General features: G+C 44.6%; 1 pseudogene; it reads right to left on the bottom strand.

Annotated features, from left to right (window-relative positions):
- Positions 1-764: 764 nt before the first annotated feature.
- Positions 765-872, bottom strand: LOC129705524 (U2 spliceosomal RNA; annotated as a pseudogene).
- Between the last annotated feature and the right edge of the window lie 19,529 nt (positions 873-20,401).

Below are 20,401 nucleotides of genomic sequence, written 5' to 3'. Positions count from 1 at the left end.
GGACGCTGTATTACCAGGCTCTGGCCCATCAGGGTCCTGCCTACTCTTTTTTATAGAGTTAGAGATCTCTAGGGTCCCACACGGGGTACCCATGTGGGGCTTAACTGCTGCCCACTTGTCTTTTGTTCTGCGGACCCCTCTTGCAGGTCAGCCCAGAACTGACCCACAGTGCTCCCCTCTGATGGGGTAAAAGCATTGTGCAGCCCTCAAAGAGGTACTGCTGTGGTTTTATCACGTTGGAGCAAGGCTCCATACACCGCTTCTTCCCGCTCCAGCCCTCTCGGGCACTGGTTGCCGGCGGTTTTATGCAAAGTCGGACCCTTCCGAGTCCACTACCTTGTTTGATTTGTGTCTAGCCTACCGCTCGGTCACATGGATCTGGCCCGTGCGGGGCCGACATCGGGCACAGCTGATCCCACTACGGTTGATCCAAGTGCCGCTGGCTGCTGCTGGCTGCCCGCTGTTCCATGGTCCTCCTTCTCCAGTTTTGTCCTTCCTTCCGTGAAGTGGATATGGCCGGTGTGGAGGATAACTGGCACAGCTGCTTCCATCTATTCCTTTAACCTGACTTCAACGCTCTCAGCACTCCTGGCTGCTCCTTTATCTTAGACCCCTGGGACCCACCCCCGTACTGACGGTACTGGTCCCTTATGGTCGTTGCAGCCGGTCAACCCCACTCTAATGCCCTCAATTCTGGGCACTCCTACTTATATGGTCCTTAGATAAGGGACATATAAGACATTAAAACTGATGATAACAGCTACTATAGTTTTTATATAATATATATAGTCCCTAGATAAGGGGTGTATCAGATATTAAACTGATAAGAACAGATACTACACTTGATCTTAGACAAAAAGCCGAGAAGCGATTATTGTAACTAAAACCCCGCTGGGACCGATCCTGGTACTCACATACTGGTCCCTTGTAGTAGATTGCAGCCAGTCAACTGCAAAGTCCTTTGCTGCCGAGAAATGAACTTTCTCACCATGCTGGAGCGAAGTTGGGCACAGGTGTTTTTCCCCCTCCGGGAATCGATGTGCCCATGCTGCTCCTGCCGTTGCCAGCTCCTCACGAAGTGCCAGCTGCCACTGCTGCTGTCTGTGCTACTGCAACTGCCGGCTGCCACTGCTGCTGCCGCTGCCGCTGCTGCTGCCGCTGCCGCTGCTGCTGCTGCTGCTGCCGCTCCTCCGCGGTTCTCCTCCGCCGGCTTCTGCACCTTACATGGACCTGGTCCATGTCTGCACCTAGAAAGGTAAGTTGAAGGAAACGCAGGGTCTCTTACCTGCTGTTCCCGACTTTCCTTCTCCCGCCGGTGACCGTCGTTCCCTGTGTCGGGTTCGAGCCGCTTGGACCGACCCCGGTGTTCACGGGTCTGGTCCTTCGCGGCAGTTCCGCAGCCGGTAACCCCGGCTGTTCCTATAGATCCCCTGGACCCTGGTGCTTACCTTGTGAACAAGGTTTTCAGCCCGAACGTCCCGTTCCGACTCCATAAGTGCCGCTGCACTCGCTGAGCGTTTCGAGCCCCGGTACCGCTGGTCCGTGCTGTCTGTCCCGCAGCCTCTGTGCTGGCTGCTAGCGACTGGTCCCAAGCCAGTCTCGTTTGAGACTGGCATAGGGACCTTTTTTACTTTGCTTCCCGCCCGGCCGAGAGGTGAATTTTGCCGGTGCGGGAGCAAAGTCGGGCTCAGGTTGTTCCCCTCCAGGGAAACTCGTGCTGTTGCTGCTGCTGGCTGCTCGCCCTCCACGGGTCTCCCCGCAAGCTTTCCGCAGCCTCCTAAAAGTAAGTAGTAAAAAGGAACGCAGAGTCTCTTACCTGCTGTTCCCGACTTTCAAATCTCCCGCTTGGGGAACGCCGTTCCCCCCTGTGTGACTCGTTGCAATGCGTGTAGCGATATGACACACATGCGTGGAAGCGGGCTTCTTCACGTAGTCACTCACGTGACTCCGAAGTAAAATAGACACAAAATGCTGGAGTAACTCGGAGGGTCAGGCAGCATCTCTGGAGAGAAGGCCAGTGATGCTGCATGCCCCGTGAATTACTCCAGCATTTTGTGTCTCATGTTTCCTGACCTGCTCAGCTACTCCCAACACTTTGTGTCCTTTTAAGGAACTTTTAAGAATTTGTAAACAGAACAAATAGCCCTCTGTAGTAAGATTAAAATGATCAGGAATGAGTTTTGTGAAAACATTCAAGTGGCTGTGCGCAGGGTTGGGCAGCACAGTGGGGCAGCTGCAGACTTGCTGCATTGGAGCTCCTGGGACATGAGTTCAATCTGGACTACAGGAACTATCTGTATGGAGTTTGCATGTTCTCCCTGTGACCATGTGGGTTTTCTCTGGGTGCTCCAGTTTCCTCCCACACCCCAAAGACTTATAGATTGGTAGGTGTGTAGGATAGTGCTAGCGTATGGGGTGATCGCTGGTCGGCACGGTCTCGGTGGGGCCGAAGGGTGGGCTGTACCTTAAAAGTCTAATGTCTGAAAAGTTCCTTGGCGACTGGATTCAGTGTAGCCCACAGCATCCATGTTGACTTAATGTCACCCTCCAAATATACAAGTCAAGCCAATTTTGTTATCATATGCACAGGAATGGTGAGCCACTGGTTCTGTGAAAACCTCACCTGCGACTGCGTCGCAGGTATATCGACTCAGAAAAAAACACACACAAACATAAATTATACATAAAACTATGCAAGACAGAAGCCTGCAAAATAACAAGACAACAGAAATGCATGTCTGAAGTTTACCTGCATCCTAAGCATTAATGAATTGGAAAGTAGGTATAGTACATCGGTTTGAGTGGTATGATTCTTAGCCAGGGTGTGATTATACATAATGAATATATTTTGTTATTTCTAGGACTAAATGCTAATCAGCAACACTTATTGTTCCAAAATTTTCAGAGAATGTGCTATTTATCTGTTCGCAAGAGAAGAATTTGCTGGAAGAAATTGTAAACATACATATGTATGTTATTTTGGAAACCAATCTAATGGTTAGCTCTGATATTTTTCAGCTGTTGCTTGTTGAATGCCCAGGCAGCGATGTTTTACCTCCAGTTCCTACCTCAAATTCGTAACTTTGTAAGCGCCCTTTATGGTATGTCAAGGCATGCAAGCAAAGAATGTCACCGTGACTTGTCACATGTGACAATAAAGTATTCAATACAAGTTTTTGCACCTTATCTCTTCTCTCTTAAAGGTGGTGACTGGTGCAAGGGTAATGTTTGACAGCTTCTGGCTGCTGTGCCTGGTTCTATTCTATCTGCTCCTCACGTCACTCAGTGTCAGTAAGCTGCTCAGAAGTTGAGGCATCCCTCCCCCTTCCCAGTTCTCCGACCGCTCTGACCTTTCCCGATTGCGTTTTGTCTCTGTTTGCTTTGGTGTCACCTTCTCCGAGCTAACAATGTTCTATTCCACATTTTCCTTGAACTTCATCGTCTTTGATCTTATTTTCACGCCTTACCCTTCCTTATCTCGGCTTTCTCCCTCTCCCCTGACTCTCAGTCTGAAGGAGGGTCTCGACCCAAAACCATCGCCCATTCCTTCTATCCAGAGATGCTGCCTGTCATAGAAACATTGAAACAGAGAAACATAGAAAATAGTTGCAGGAGAAGGCCATTTGACCATTTGGCCCTTCGATCCTGCATCGCCATTCACTGACCATTTGGCTGATCATCTACAATCAGTACCCTGTTCCTGCCTTCTCCCCATATCCCTTGACTCCGCTATCTTTAAGAGCTCTACCCAACTCTCTCTTGAAAATAATCAGGGAACCGGCCTCCACTGCCCTCTGAGGCAGAGAATTCCACAGATTCACAACCCTCTGCGTGAAAACGTTTTTCCTCATCTCCACTATAAATGGCTTACCCCTTATTCTTAAACTGTGGCCCCTGGTTCTGGACACCCACAACATCGGGAACATGTTTCCTGCCACTAGCGTGTCCAAACCCTTAATAATCTTATATGTTTCAATAAAAGCCCCTCTCATCCTTCTAAATTCCAGAGTATACAAGCCCAGCCACTCCATTCTATCAGCGTATGACAGTCCCGCCATCCCGGGAGTTAACCTTGTGAACCTTCACAGCACTCCCTCAATAGCAAGAATGTCCTTCTTCAAATTTGGAGACCAAAACTGCACACGATACTCCAGGGTCGTCTCACTAGGGCCCTGTACAACTGCAGAAGGACCTCTTTGCTCCTATACTCAACTCCTCTTGTTATAAAGGCCAACATGCCATTCACCTTCTTCACTGCCTGCTGTACCTGTATGCTTACTTTCAGTGACTGGTGAACAAGGCCCCCAGATCTCGTTGTACTCCCATTTTCCTAACTTGACACCATTCAGATAATAATCTGCCTTCCTGCTTTCATCACCAAAGCGAATAACCTCACATTTATCCACATTAAACTGCATCTGCCATGCATCTGCCCACTCCCCAATCTGTCCAAGTCACCCTGCATCTTCATAGCATCCTCCATCTCAAAGTTCACACAGCCACCCAGCTTTGTGTCATCTGTAACTTTGCTAATGTTACTTTTAATCCCTTCATCTAAATCATTAATGTATATTGTAAATAGTTGTGGTCCCAGCACCGAGCCTTATGGTACCCCACTAGTCACTGCCTGCCATTCTGAAAGGGACCCGTTAATCCCTACTCTTTGTTTCCTGTCTGCCAACCAATTTTCTATCCATGTCAGTACCCTACTCCCAATACCATGTGCTCTAATTTTGCCCACTAATCTCCTATGTGGGACCTTATCAAATGCTTTCTGAAAGTCCAGGTACACTACATCCACTGCAGCTGGAAAGACATTCTTGCCATAGAGGGAGTACAGAGAAGGTTCACCAGACTGATTCCTGGGATGTCAGGGTTTTCATATGAAGAAAGACTGGATAGACTCGGCTTGTACTCGCTAGAATTTAGAAGATTGCGGGGGGATCTTATAGAAACTTACAAAATTCTAAAGGGGTTGGACAGGCTAGATACAGGAAGATTGTTCCCGATGTTGGGGAAGTCCAGAACAAGGGGTCACAGTTTAAGGATAAGGGGGAAATCTTTTAAGACTGAGATGAGAAAAACATTTTTCACACAGAGAGTGGTGAATCTGTGGAATTCTCTGCCACATAAGGTAGTTGAGGCCAATTCATTGGCTATATTTAAGAGGGAATTAGATGTGGCCCTTGTGGCTAAAGGGATCAGGGGGTATGGAGAGAAGGCAGGTACAGGATACTGAGTTGGATGATCAACCATGATCATATTGAATGGCGGTGCAGGCTCGAAGGGCCGAATGGCCTACTCCTGCACCTATTTTCTATGGTTCTATGTTTCTAGCTGCAGAATCCTCCGTCAGAAATGGGAAACAGAAAGACTAGTTAGTATTATTTTAATCAGAAGCGGTAGAGCACTCTATAATCCCTCTGTTCTATCCAATCCTCTCCCATCTTTAATGCCACTCGACAGAACCCTTTGAAATGCGAGTGCCGGCAGATAAAGCCGTAAGGAGACCAATCATATTATGAGTTTTAGAAATATGGGCATGGAGCATAAAGTTATGATAAATTTCTCCACAAACATTCTTTGGAAGATAATCTTGACTGATACTTAAAAGTTAGTGTGGCACTTTACAGAAAGCACAGGAAGAAATGAGAATAAGTAAGTGTCGATTCGCTGGAATGAAGGCGAGGATGGAACAAAAAAGTGACTTGAAATGAAGTTATATCATCCCCGCTGAAGTAGCAAAGTGTCAGATTTCAACATTTTCTAACGACTACAGGTTACCTAACGGGGTCAAGGAAAAGAGTGGGGTTTTTTTTTGGTTTCACAAAGAAACGAGTGATCAGAATTATCTCAAACAAAATATAAAGCAGATGTAGAGATGTGTTGGTTCTTTCACCATGGATTGCTCTGTCACGTATTAAACAGTGAGGCAACTCTTTAGTCGGTTGTGAGCAACTATGGTCCCTTTTTTAAAGCTCTTCTTCTTAAAGTGTTTGGGCAAGACAAGACTGCAGGAATTGCAACTCGACGAGCTGTCAGCTGCTTGCTTTTCACCTCTCATCGACTAACGTAACTACTATCCCAACTATAAAGGAGTCACCAATCACTCACTGCCTACGACCATTCTAATTAACCCGTTAATGAAACTATCACCAAGCAACAAGCACCCTAACTAACTTTTGCTTGATTAGATAATGTAGTGGGATGGCACAGTGGTCACGAGGTATAGTCACTGCCTTCCGTCACCAGAGACCCATGTTCGATCCCGATTATGGGTGCTGTCTGTACGGAGTTGATACGATCCCCCCGTGACCTGCATGGGTTTCCTCCAGGGGCTCCAGTTTCCTCCTACAATCCTAAGACGTACAGGTTTGTAGGTTAATTGGCTTCCGTAAAATTGTAAAATTATCCCTAGTGTGTGCAGGATAGCGTTAGTGTGCCGGGATCGCTGGTGGCTGCGAGCTCGGTGGGCCGATGGGCCATGTTTCCGCACTGTATCTCTAAACTAAACTAAACTAAACCATAGCATACAGTAAACCCTCATTTCTACGGACCCTTGTATAATGGATTTTGGTAATAGCGGACGGACCTACCAAACATCACCGCCAGGCTGGACAGCCAATGGCACCTCCGGATGCTTACTGGACCGAGCCTACTGCCACCACCGCCAAGGCCTGTATAGCTGCTATAAGACCTTGGAACATGGTAGCTTAGGGCAGGTAAGACTTTGTAGTTTAGTTTAGAGATACAGTGTGGAAACAGGCCCTTCGGCCCATCACGTCCACACCGACCAATGATCGCTAGCACTATCTTACACACAATTTATGATTTTTACCAAAACCAATTAACCTACAAACCTGTACGTCTTTGGAGTGTGGGTGGAAACCGGATCTTCCTGGAGAAAACCCACTTGGTCACGGGGAAAACGTACAAACTCCGTACAGACAAGCGCCCGTAGTCAGGATTGAACTCGGATCTCTGGCTCCATAAGGCAGCAACTCTACCGCTGCGCCACCGTGCCAAACATAGTGTTAGCATTAGATTGCTCAGGGAATGATTTGGCAGGTATATGATGGCCTGAATGGCCTACCTCTGTACACCAATTGCTACAGTTCTTACTGCTGATAGCTATGGCAAATTTCACGTAAAAGTTGACACAGGGACATGGGGACGGTGAGCCAAAGTAGCTGCTTCTGTGCTGTACATCTCTGTGGCTTTATGGGCAAATGATTATTTAACCCGTGTAGTTTCATTTGCATGGTTGCTCATGGACTTCTGTATTTTGGTCACAAGCCAAATTATCGGGCTTAAAAGATGACACATTTTTTCGGGTGAGTTTGACGATTATCTACAACTTGCTCACATGTCTTCAATCCTTTGCATGTGTCAATCAAGCCATCTGTTCAAAGAAATCTCCGCCAACAATATTAGTGAATCCCTTCTTCATTTGTCAGTTCCCTTCATTTAAACTTACAGCTGCGTTTACACTTTTTAAATTGAATTTTTTTGAAGATAGACAAATAGACAGACAAGGTGGACAGACAGATAGATAGATAGATAGATAGATAGATAGATAGATAGATAGATAGATAGATAGATAGATAGATAGATAGATAGATAGATAGATAGATAGATAGATAGATAGATAGATAGATAGATAGATAGATAGATAGATAGAGAGAGAGAGAGAGAGAGAGAGAGAGATAGATAGATAGATAGATAGATAGATAGATAGATAGATAGATAGATAGATAGATAGATAGATAGATAGACAGATAGAGACAGACAGACAGATAGATAGATAGATAGATAGATAGATAGATAGATAGATAGATAGATAGATAGATAGATAGACAGATAGATAGATAGATAGATAGATAGATAGATAGATAGATAGATAGATAGATAGATAGATAGATAGATAGACAGACAGACAGATAGATAGATAGATAGATAGATAGATAGATAGATAGATAGATAGATAGATAGATAGATAGATAGATAGATAGATAGATAGATAGATAGATAGATTCACAAGTTATAGGAGCAGAATTAGGTCCATCAAGTCTACTCTGCTATTCAATGATGGGTGATCTAACTTTCCTTCTCAACCCCATTCTCCTGCTCTCTCACCAGTCTGAAGAAGGGTCTCCCATTCCTTCTCTCCAGTGATGCTGCCCGTCCCGCTGAGTTACTCCAGCATTTTGTGTCCAACTTCCCATAGATAGATTGAGCAGCACAGTACAGCAGTTGGCTCTTTGGCCCACAATATCTGTGACGAACATGATGCTAAGTTAAACTAACCTCCATTGCCTGCATGTGATCCATATCCTTCCATTCCCTCGCTGCCCATCTGCCTAACGTCTGTGATTATCTGCCCAAAATTGATTTTGTTTTCCTTTTTTACATGGGTTTTTTTGTAGGAAGGTTTTTGAAACATTAATATAGCATGTATTTCTCAAACTCTGTCTGAAGACCCAATTCCCTATCTAGCTGTTGTAGAAAGACAGCACCCCTCCGTGTCATTTAGGACAGAGGTGCATGTAAAGAGAAATGTAAACAGTGTCTAAATAATGCATTAAGAAAACACTATTTACTTACATAGAAGCATAGGTGCACGAGGAACCACTTTTTCACACAGTTGCGGTGGAGGCTGGTTCTGTGAATACTTTCAAGAGAGAGTTAGATGGAGCTCTTAAAGATAGCGGACTCAAGGGATATGGGGAGAAGGCAGGAACGGGGTACTGATTGTGGCTGATCAGCCATGATCACATTGAATGGCAGTGATGGCTCGAAGGGCCAAATGGCCTACTCCTGCACCTGTTGTCTGTTGTCCATTGTCAAATAGAATCCTGCTTATCATACACGTAACACATCACTAAGCTCGAGCACTTATGTAGAAACTCCAGTTTAATTGGGTGTAAACAGTGTATTACATAGAAACATAGAATCATAGGAACATAGAAAATAGGTGCAGACAGAGGCCATTCAGCCCTTCGAACCAGCACTGCCATTCATTGTGATCATGGCTGATCACCCCTATCAATAACCCGTGCCTGCCTTCTCCCCATATCCCCTTGACTCCACTAGCCCCTAGAGCTCTATCTAACTCTCTCTTAAATCCATCCAGTGATTTGGCCTCCACTACCCTCTGCAGCAGGGAATTCCATAAATTCACAACTCTCTGAGAAAAAACGTTTTTTCTCACCTCAGTCTTAAATGCCCTCCCCTTTATTCTAAGACTGTGGCCCCTGGTTCTGGACTCGGCCAACATTGGGAACATTTTTCCCGCATCATGCTTGTCCAGTCCATTTATAATTTTATATGTTTCTATAAAATAACCCCTCATCCTTCTAAACTCCAGTGAATACAAGCCTAGTCTTTTCAATCTTTCCCCATATGACAGTCCCGCCATCCCAGGGATCAATCTCGTGAACCTACGCTGCACTGCCTCAATCGCAAGGATGTCCTTCCTCAAATTAGGAGACCAAAACTGTTACACTTTTACATTAGGTTAATTTGAGTATTTTAATGAGGCTGCATCAAGAGTATAAACAGACCTCATTACCAAATTAATATTGGATTGATGATGTCGTATATTGAACTCGACAAATACAGATCATGGGTTTGGATACAGGGCTGGTCTGATTCTTAAATTGTTTGCCTGTGTCAGTTTCACTTTCTTTCTCGTAGCTTAGTCAGCACAAGTTACTGATCCTGACTACAGGTGCTGTCTGTTCAGAGTTTGTACGATCTCGCTGTGACCACGTGGGTTTTCTCCGGGTGCTCCGGATTCCTCCCACGCTCCAAAGATATACAGGTTTGGAGGTTAATTGTAAATTGTCTCTAATTTGTGTCGGATAGTGCTGGTGTATGGGGAGGTCGCTGTGCTGGCCCCTGGACTCAGTGGGCCGAAGTGCCGATATCCGCATGATATCTCTAAAAGTTAAACAGGTGGCGGGATCAAAGCCCATTCTAAATCCAGGCTGGTACTGAAATGCGGTCCTGAGATGGCTTATTCTCCACGATGGTCAGCTGAAGGACTGCTTTCCGTCACATGCAGACAGAATCCCAAGGCACTAATTCAAAGGGCGGCACGGGGGCGCAGCTGCTGCCTCACAGGCGCCAGAGACCAGGGTTCGATCCTGACCTCGGAAACTATCCGTGTGGAGTTTGGCATATTCTCTCTGAGACCAAATGGCGTTCCTCCGGGTAACACAGCAGTTGCAAGGTAGTATTTTAAACCAGAGCACTTTTGAATGGAATTCAATGCTCTCTGTGGGTTGACTCACAGCTGGGAATTCTGTGAACACTGAACATTTGTAACGGAGCTAACATATGGGTACAAGTATGTTGCTTGTCAGGAACACGGGGGGGGGGGGGGGGGGTCACTTTGCCAAACAAGGACCCTTTACTTTGATTTCCTCCACTTAGAGGTTGGAGGGTGGGGGAGGGGGGGGGCACAGTGGGGCAACGGTAGAGTTGCTGCCTCACAGCGCCAGAGACCCCGGTTCAATCCTGACCACGGGTACGGGGTCTGTACGTTCTCCCTGTGACAAGTTCACAAGTTATAGGAGTAGACTTAGGCCATTCGGCCCATCGAGCCTACTCCACCATTCAATCATGGCTGATCTCTGCCTCCTAACCCCATTTTTCTGCCTTCTCCCCATAACCCTTGACACCCGTTCTAATCACGAATCTGTCTATCTCTGCCTTAAAAATATCCACTGATTTGGCCTCCACAGCCCTCTGTGGCAATGAGTTCCACAGATTAACTACACTCTGACTAGCAATGTTACAAAATTTAAAAAATCAAGTCTTTAATTTATCCCATCAGATAAAGCATAAAAATAAGTTTAATTTGACACCTAATTCACTTTCATATCTTCAGTATTAAAAATGTTATGGCCATTTTCATACTCGGAAATAGGCATCTTGTTCCCTGTTGCTTTTTCATTGACAACACAAAAGCTGTGATCGAGAAAATTTAAAGGCCGATAACTTTCTTAAAATTTAAGAGAACTGGAAGAAATTTTCAGTTATTATAGATTGAAGCATTCTGAAACAAATATGAAACAATCTTACTTAGATGACTTGAAATTAAAGCATATAATTAGTTAGTTACCTAGTTGTAGCTAATTACAAAATTCAATTACTAGATCTAAACATCTCAGTTTCTTAAGAATAGATTAACATTTTTAAATAGCCTAAGTGTCCAAATAACATTCACACAAGAATTCAGAATATAACATAATTTTAAAATTTCATTGTCATGGGTTTATAGGCCAAATGGAAGGAATTTAGTGTTTAATACCTGTAAATTAATGGCCATTTAAATCAGCTTGCGAGTGGGATTTTCTGGAATGGGACCATTTAGAACGTTGAGGTTGCCGTGTTTTTAGTCCCCCATATCGGCAGCAAATACACTGCCGGTTCTTTGGGGCAATAAATCACTGTTTCGCAACTTAAAATGTGAATTAACTACATCTTAAGAAACACTTTTATACATAAAAGCAAACTACTTTTTTTTACCTGGTCCTCCATAAAATCCGTTCCCGTTGTCGGCATTGACGCTTCAGAAGTTGATTTTAAAATCATTTCAGCGATTAACTTGTCGGGTGAATTTTTTAAAAAACCACACAGAACGGGCGTAGGAACAATTCTTTAGCAACATCTTACGCTCCAACAAATATAATTCAGGACCAGGTCGGAAAAAAACGTGTTTTAACCCCGTCCCCCTCAAACGCGCCAAAATCGCGCACACGGCCAGTGGCAGAATTACAGTGCCGCTGAAGGTAAGTATTGTAACATACCTACTCTGACTAAAGAAGTTCCTCCTCACCTCCTTTCTAAAAGAGTGCCCTTTAATTCTGAGGCTATGACGCCTGGTCCTAGACTCTCCCACCTGTGGAAACATCCTTTCCACATCCACTCTATCAATGCCTTTCATTATTCTGTAAATTTCAATGAGGTCCCCCCTCAACCTTCTGTGTGACTGCGTGGATTTCCTCCAGGAGCTCCGGTCTCTTCCAACATACTAATGACGAACTGGGTTTTTAGGTTAATTAGCCTCTATAAATTGTCCCTTGTGTATAGAGAGTGGATAGGATAGAACTAGCTTGATCGGTTGTTGGCATGGAATTGATGGGCCGAAGGGCCTGTGTCCATGCTTTATGTTTCAATCAGCATTTGCTGCAAGTTCTCCCTTCTATTCTTTACCTTACCATCAGATTTCAGAGATACAGCATGGAAACAGGCCCTTCGGCCCACCGAGTCCGCGCGAACCAGCGACACCCCATACACTAGCACTATCCAGAGACAATTTAAAATTTTACTGAAGCCAATGAACCTACAAACCTTCATGTCCTTGGAGTGTGGGAGGAAACAGGAGCACCTGGAGAAAATCCATGCGGTCATGGGGAGAATGTACAAACTGGGTAAAGGCAGCACCCGTACAACATCCAGCGATGCTGCCTGAACCGTTGAGCTACTCCAGCGCTTTGCATCATTTTTCTAGTGAAATTGTTATATCCTTGTTCATTTTCCCTCGAAAAAACCAGGGATAGAGTACAGCCAAGGGTCTTATAGGCCTGAAGTTTCGGGTCTCCACCCGAAACATCACCTATTCCTTTTCTCCACAGATGCTGCCTGACCCGCTGAATAGTCAGGATTGAACTGGGGTCTCTGGCGCTGTAAGGCAGCAACTCTACCTCCCAAACTCCCAAATGTGGAGGAAATCTAAGTAAAGGGTCCATGCTTGGCAAAGTGACCCCACCCCGCCGTGCTACTGACAAGGATAGTTTTACCCCATATGTTATTCCTGTTACAAATGTTCTGTGTTGACTGAATTCCCAGCTGTAAGTCAACCCGCGGAGCATTAAATTTCACTCCAGAAGTGCCCTGGTTTAAAACACTACCTTACAACTGCTGTATTACACTCAAGGAGCAGAATTACCTAAGCTGTTGAAGCTTATTTAAACAGTGATGCTACCACTTACTGCACTATTCTGCTGGGGATCAAACATTCTGACCAAATCCAGAACAAACAGTTTTATTACCTTGTGGAACGAGAGCTTTGATTGCATTTAATCCACCTACAGTACCATTGATGGAGCAGTCACGTCCTTTTTATGGATGAATATGGAGCTGTGTGTGTGGCTGCACGTTTCCATTCACCTGTTGTTCAAGAAGGAACTGCAGATGCTGGAAAATCGAAGGTAGACAAAGTTGCTGGAGAAACTCAGTGGGTGCGGACTGAAGAAGGGTTTCGGCCCGAAACGTTGCCTATTTCCATAGATGCTGCTGCACCCGCTGAGTTTCTCCAGCAACTTTGTCTACCTTCCATTCACATGTTGACTTGGTTGCGAAGGCACTGAAATATCACCACAGCAGTCTCACCCCAGCCTCTCCCTCTGATTCACTCTCCCATCGGGCAAGAGGCACAGAAGTGTGAAAACGCACAGCTCCTGATTCAGGGACAGTTTCTTCCCGGCTGTTATCAGGCAATTGAATGGTTCTCTCCTCAACCAGAGCGCGGTCCTGACCTACTACCTACCTAATTGGAGATCTTTGGGCTATCTTTAATCAGACTTTAATGGACTTTATCTTGCACCCTTCATCCAATATTTATACACTGTGGACGGCTTGATTGGCTGAAGAAGGATTTCGACCCGAAACATCACCCATTCCTTCTCTCAAGTAAAAGAAGTAAACAGTTCTTCATAGAAATATAGAAAATAGGTGCAGGAATAGGCCATTCGGCCCTTCGAGCCTGCACCGCCATTCAATATGATCATGGCTGATCATCCAACTCAGTATCCTGTACCTGCCCTCTCTCCATACCGCCTGATCCCTTTAGCCACAAGGGCCACATCTAACTCCCTCTTAAATATAGCCAATGAACTGGCCTCAACTACCTTCTGTGGCAGAGAGTTCCAGAGATTCGCCACTCTCTGTGCGAAAAATGTTTTTCTCATCTCGGTCCTAAAAGATTTCCCCCTTATCCATAAACTGTGACCTCTTGTTCTGGACTTCCCCAACATCGGGAACAATCTTCCTGCATCTAGCCTGACCAACCCCTTAAGAATTTTGTACGTTTCTATAAGATCCCCCCTCAATCTTCTAAATTCTAGCGAGTACAAGCCGAGTCTATCCAGTCTTTCTTCATATGAAAGTCCTGCCATCCCAGGAATCAGTCTGGTGAACCTTCTCTGTACTCCCTCTATGGCAAGAATGTCTTTCCTCAGATTAGGAGACCAAAACTGTACACAATACTCCAGGTGTGGTCTCACCAAGACCCTGTACAACTGCAGTAGAACCTCCCTGCTATACTCAAATCCCTTTGCTATGAATGCTAACATACCATTCGCTTTCTTTACTGCCTGCTGCACCTGCATGGCTACTTTCAATGACTGGTGTACCATGACACCCAGGTCTCGTTGCATCTCCCCTATTCCTGATCGGCCACCATTCAGATACTAGTTTCCTGTTTTTGCCACCAAAGTGGATAACCTCACATTTATCCACATTATACTGCATTTGCCATGCATTTGCCCACTCACCCAGCCTATCCAAGTCACCTTGCAGCCTCCTAGCATCCTCCTCACAGCTAACACTGCCCCCCAGCTTCGTGTCATCCGCAAACTTGGAGATGTTGCATTCAATTCCCTCGTTCAAATCATTAATATATATTGTAAATAGCTGGGGCCCCAGCACTTCAGTGATGCTGTCTGACCTGCTGAGTTACTCCAGCATGTTGTATCTTTTTTTTAATAATTTACTTTTCCCTTCCAATTCCCATGGCTAGAACTCCCATTCAAGTGAAGAGGAATGATAATCCCAGGGCATGTCCAACAGTCATAGGATCACAAAACTTGTTTCAGACTGAAGACACATTACCCATCCATGTTCTCCACAGATGCTGCCTGACCCGCTGAGTTACTCCAGCTTTTTGTGTCAGTGGTCAAAAGGGATAATTTACTTGAAGATAGGCACAAAATGATGAAGTAACTCAGCGGGACAGGCAGCATCTCATAGAAACAGAGAAACATAGAAAATAGGTGCAGGAGTAGGCCATTCGGCCCTTTGAGCCTGCACCGCCGTCCACAACGACCAGCGATCTCTGGAGTGAAGTAATTGGTGACGTTTTGGGACAAGACTCTTCTTCACTTGAAGATTGCGTGATGTTTGTCAAAGGACTGATCCATCAATATTCCATAACTCTCTCCCATTTAGATGTTAGATTCTTACTTCTTAGATTTAAACGTCTGATTAGAACAAGTAAACATTGAGAAATTAGGCTTTAATATTCATGTTTAAATAATTATATCTGAGCAGTCCTGTTAATAAACCATATTAATGACAAATGATCTGCCCATTTTGACGTTTTCAGATCCAGCATAATATACTAGTGATAATATATTAAGTATTTTTTGTGAGGTACAATTAACCTGTTCAAAATATGAAATGCAGTTAATCCATGTGTGGCCAACAGCACAGAGTTCAATTCCCACAGTGACAGTTAATTTAATAATACTTAGAATTATTATTTTTTCGGTTTTAGCTGTAGAAAATGTTGTAAATTAATGTCTGGGTTAGATATCCAGCACTCTGCCTCATTAGTTTAGTTTAGTTTAGTTTACAGATACAGAGCGGAAACTGGCCCTTAGGGCCACCGAGTCCACAACGATCAGCGATCCCCCACACACTAACACTATCAGGATACACTAGGGTCAATTTACACTTAATGCAGTATCTTTCAATCAAAAAAAACCCTTAATAATATTGCCATTCCAAAACCAGCTTTCATCAGGTCATGTTAAGTGATAGGAGCAGAATATGGCCATTCGGCCCATCAAGACATTCAAACATGGCTGAGCTATCTCTTCCTCCTAACCCCATTCTCCTGCCTTTTCCCTATAACCCCTGACACCTGTACTAATCACGAATCTATCTATCTCTGCCTTAAAAATATCCATTGACTTGACCTCCACAGCGTTCTGTGGCAATGAATTCCACGGATTCACAACCCTCTAACGGAATAAATTCCTCCTCATCTCCTCCCTAAAAGAACGTCCTTTAATTCTGAGACTGTGACTTCTAGTCCTAGACTCTCCCACTAGTAGAAACATCCCCTTCATATGCTTTCCACTTTATGTTGAATTGTTGGTGCTACTTTTGCGAAATTTAATTATTTTTGTTACGCTATTTGTTTTTAATGGACCACATTATTTATGCAAGCAAGATTAATTAAAACATACGTTTTCAACCGATATCTTTACAAAACTGGGATTGTGCTGTCATGGTTAATAAATTATGTAAATGTAGGCTATATTTGTAACTTCAAATTAGGTTATTTAAATGTCCCCCCAACAAAAAAGTGCATGGACTATCTTTACAAAACTTGCAAGGTTATATGCACCATCTTTTCACAGATGCCAAAAATGATTAATTCTGCTAATTAGGTATAATTTGCATATGCAAGACATATCCCTTTAACTCAAGGAGTCACTTTGCAAACAGGTCCGGTGAGAGGAAAATACTGTATAGTATATCTTATCCTCCAAGAGTTTTGTATTTTGGCCCAATCTTTCAATGTAGATGCCACTCGCGATGAAACGTTTACTGAATGTTGAGTTTAGTTTAAGTTTAACCAAGTGATACAGCGTGAAAACAGGCCCTTCGGCCCACTGAGTCCGCGCCGACCAGTGATCACCCCAGTTCTATCCTGTACTCCAGGGACAATTTACAGCAGCAAATTAACCTATACATCTTTGGAATGTGGGAGGAAATGGGGGCACCCAGAGAAGACTCACGCGATCACGAGGAGAACGTACAAACTCCGTTCAGACAGCACCCATAGTCAAGATTGAACCCGGGTCTCTGACGCTGTGAGGCAGCAACTCCACCACTGCTCCATTGTGCCACACACTTAAATTGTTAAATGTCGCTAGCAACCTATAGCAGTCACTTTGGCGGGCTGAAAGGTCTGTTTCTGCGCTGTATCTAAAAACCAAACCAAAACTATGCTAAACCTACGTAAATTACTCATTGTTGCCATTGGTGTTATCTTCAATTAAGTTTTATCAATCTCTTCCTGAAATCTGGAATCACATCCCTTCACTTACTTTTACTCCACTTGCTTTTTTCCCCTTTAGGATTCTTCTTAAAACCAACAATTTTGACCCCTAAGTGGATGTGGAGAGGATGTTTCCACCAGTGGGAGAGTCTCGGACCAGAGGGCACAGCCTTAGGGATTAAAGGACGTACCTTTAGACAGAGGATGGTGAATCTGTGGAATTCATTGCCTTAACCCTTGAACCAGAGACAATGGAGAAATACGGAAAGATTAAATTCGTCGCTTTTGCAGTTATTAAAGTTATTATACCGTTGAGTTGCCTATTTTGGGGTAGATTTCATGTGATTTGAGGAAAGAAACTACTTAGACCAGGCTTTTTTGTCCATTCATCCTGACATCTTATTTGGGAATGTTGATGACTGAGTTCTTGTGAGGCGTCAAGTATGCAATAGAAATACAAGATTTTGTTATAATTGACTTGAATATCTTTGGTTGTTTCGTAAGTCATGGGAACGTCTCCCTTAACTCTACTCTCCTCTACTCACTGGAGCTTAGGAGGATGTAACTAACCGAATAGTGAAAGGCCTGGATAGTGTGGACATGGAGAGAATTTCCACTAGTGGGAGCGTCTAGGACCAGAGGTGATAGGCTCAGAATAAAAGGACGTTCCTTTAGGAAGATAAAGAGGAATTTCTTTAGTCAGAGGGTGGTGAATCGTTGGAATTCGTGGCCACAGAAGGCAGTGGAGGCCAAGTTAATGGATATTTTTAAGGCAGAGATAGATAAATATTTGATTGGGTGTATGGGTGTCAGGGGTTATGAGGTAAGGCAGGAGAATGGGGTTAAGAGGGAAAGATAGATCAACATTGATTGAATGGCAGAGTAGACTTGATGGGTGAATGGCCTAAGTCTGCTCCTATCACTTGTGAACTTATGAACTTAACATCATCTATTCCTTTTCTCCTGAGATGCTGCCTGCCTCGCTGAGTTACTCCAGCATGTTGTGTCTATCTTCGGTGTAAACCAGGACCTGAAGTTCCTTCCTCCACTTTCACATCTCTCTGTTTATTTTTATTCTTTCTCATTGTCATTTAAACAATACAAGACGTAATTCAAACGGCGATTGACAGATTCCTGAATAGTACTAGTGTCAAGGGTCATGGGGAAGAAGGCAAGAGAATGGGTTAGAGAGGGAGAGACAGATCAGCCTGATTGAACAGGGTAGTAGACTCGATGGGCCGAATGGCCTAATTTTGCTCTTAGAACCTATGAACTTATGAGGGAATGCGTGAAGGCCACCACTTCTCCCCAAAAAGAATGGATAAACGATTTTGAACATTTTTTATTCAGCATTTTCCCGGTGACTTAGACTTGCGTCGCTGTGTTACAATGAAATAAACAGAAGAATGGTCAAGAGGAAAGTAAACATTTGAGCTTGCGTTAATTAACTATCTATTTCCAAATCTCTTGCAGGGGAGGGAGTGCAGTTGTTATATAATGGGCCAAGCACATAAATAATTAATTATGTCTTCATGTTTGTCATGAATATGTTAATTAAGTTGCTAGCATATGCACTTTTGTGTTAGATATAGAGCCTGTGTGTGGGCCAGCATGTTAGTGTGTACTATTTTTGTTATAATTACTATTCCCGTGCATATTATGTTGGTTAGGACAGACAGCTAATTAGAATATGAGGTATAGCCAAGTGTTTTAATCAGTCTGAGGTCACCCGTTTCAACAAAAACCCATCTATTATTACCTACAAAAGGTAGAGGGTTTATTTCCATTGTTTTGATCTGCGGTACATATTTTATCATAGTGAATATTTTTCATTAATTTAATAATGAATATTAATCTCAGTGGCATTATGGATAGTTTCCCTGAAAATTTTGCCCCGTTTGAAGATATGAACCGTGAAATTCTCTGGGTGCGGTGAAAAGAGAGGGGGGGTTGTTCTTTATTAACAGCATGTTGTGCATGTTCATGTGGTGGTTTATGCTGGCAAGAATGAAGTGCAGGACTTAGACCTTAAAGGGCCTGTCCCACGAGCATGCGACTGCATGCGGCAAGCGCGACCTAACGTGGTCGCTTGAGCCGTACGGCCTCGCGGGGCTGGTCCCACTTCGATCGCCGGAGCCGTATGGAGTTGTGCGGAGCTGGTCCCGACATCGCGCAGGGCTCCGAAAAACTGACCATGTTCAAAAATTCAGCACGGTAACGGACGGCCGGCCCGCAGCCGCCTCGACGCCGTACGCACCGCCTCGACGGGTGTGCGCAGCGTCTCGACGCCATACGCAGCATCTTGGCGCCATACGTCACGCGCAAACTTCCCGCGTACTTCGCTCGAACTTCAATTCACTCACTCGACCTCCGCGTGGCCCCCGCTTCCGGTTTAGTCGCGCTCGCTGCATGCAGGCGCATGCTGGTGGGACCGGCCCTGTACGGGAATCACTCGACCTCCGCGCGGCCCCCACGAAGCCCCCGCTTCCGGTTTGGTCGTGCTTGCCGCATGCAGGTCGCATGCTCGTGGGACAGGCCCTTTAGTTTCGTTTTTTAGTGTGGAGACACAGCGCGTAAACAGGCCCATTGCCCACCGAGCCCACGCCAACCAGCGATCCCCGCATACTTTCACTATCCTACACACACACACACACACACACACACACACACACACACACACACACACACACACACACACACACACACACACACACACACACACACACACACACACACACACACACACACACACCTGTAACAATTTACAATTCTGCAATTATACCATTCCAAGTAACCTACAAACCTGTACGTTTTTGGTGTGTGGGAGGAAACCAGAGAACCCGGAGAAAACCCACACAAGTCACGGGGAGAATATACCTAGATTGCTCTCAAGTTATGAAGCTCACAGATTTACCTAGAATTACCTGATCATTGACCCGGCCCCATTAACTTGTGCACAATAATCAGGCAGATGTTTGAGAGAAAACTATTTTTTATACATTCTCCAGAATATTTGGAGCCATTAATTAGACTTCAGACTTTAGACTTTCGAGATACAGTGTGGAGACAGGCCGTTACACCCACTGGGTCTGCACCAACCAGTGACCATCCCATACACTAACCTACACACACTAGGACCAATTTACTGCACACGTATTGAAGTCGCATTCTGTGTCTCAAAGGTCCATTTCTTAACTGAGGCAATCACGTAACAAAAATTCCCAATATATTGGAAGGTTCCATGAAGTAACAGAACTCAAGTTTGAAAGGGTTCAGAGAAGAATTACAAGGATATTGCAAGGCCTAGAGGGTTTGAGTTGT

The sequence above is a fragment of the Leucoraja erinacea genome, chromosome 17 (genome assembly GCF_028641065.1).
Source record: "Leucoraja erinacea ecotype New England chromosome 17, Leri_hhj_1, whole genome shotgun sequence".
NCBI lineage: Eukaryota > Metazoa > Chordata > Chondrichthyes > Rajiformes > Rajidae > Leucoraja > Leucoraja erinaceus.
Note: the sequence above shows the minus strand (reverse complement) of the source record. Positions and strands in the feature narration are given on the sequence as shown.